The sequence below is a fragment of the Penaeus monodon genome, chromosome 28, assembly GCF_015228065.2.
Source record: "Penaeus monodon isolate SGIC_2016 chromosome 28, NSTDA_Pmon_1, whole genome shotgun sequence".
NCBI lineage: Eukaryota > Metazoa > Arthropoda > Malacostraca > Decapoda > Penaeidae > Penaeus > Penaeus monodon.
The window spans coordinates 33,879,622-33,880,310 of NC_051413.1; the positions used below are offsets into that span (position 1 = coordinate 33,879,622).

At 34.0% G+C, this 689-nt stretch overlaps 1 long non-coding RNA gene across 1 annotated transcript in view; it reads left to right on the top strand.

The window, feature by feature from the left end:
- LOC119591527 overlaps nucleotides 1-641 on the top strand; it is a 1,281-nt gene extending 640 nt beyond the window's left edge. The window contains exons 2-3 of the long non-coding RNA XR_005230357.1: nucleotides 87-252; nucleotides 519-641. This is a non-coding gene — a long non-coding RNA (uncharacterized LOC119591527). The remainder of the gene's footprint in view (nucleotides 1-86; nucleotides 253-518) is intronic.
- Nucleotides 642-689: the final 48 nt, after the last annotated feature.

Here is a 689-nt window from a genome sequence, read left to right on the forward strand (position 1 = left end):
CACTTGTAAGTTAGAGCACAAAATTTTAGGGTGTGCCCTTTTGCAATTGTTAAGCAGCATGAAGGCAACCATATTTGACTTTCCAGATGCAGCTGTTGTGTTAGGAATGATTCTCATGACTGAGGCAGCAAACAAGCGAGACGATGTGCGCAAAACGGCGCATCTATGCCATCATTGGACTTGGTCTCGTAGCATTTTCTTCTCTTTGTCACTCTCAATCTTCCGATCGAAGGCACATGGTTACCCATACAGGTGAGTTGAACAGTAATGTAATTCTTTTCCACGAATTCTGAATTTCTTCTTATTAGTAATTGTTCTGTTTTGAAATATTTGCATTATCTCTAGTTTGAGCTTAATAACTGATATATAGTATCATCCTGTAGGTATCTTTAGAACTTTCATATCAAATAAAATCATACCATATAAGTATGTGTATATCTTCCATTTTTCTCTTACATAAATACATATTTATACTCATTATGTCACCCCCCTAATCATTCTTCTCTTCTTTATTTCAGCTTTCTACTTAAATAAAAGACAGAGAAATTAGAAAATTAAATACAAGGAAGTCATAAAGGTTTTCTGATTAAAGTTCTCATTGCTTGTATTTATGGATTTCTCTCATTCTAATTTGGTGACTTTAGTAAAACTTAGTGTAAGAGTGATTTCTGGTTTTGATGGTGATTTCC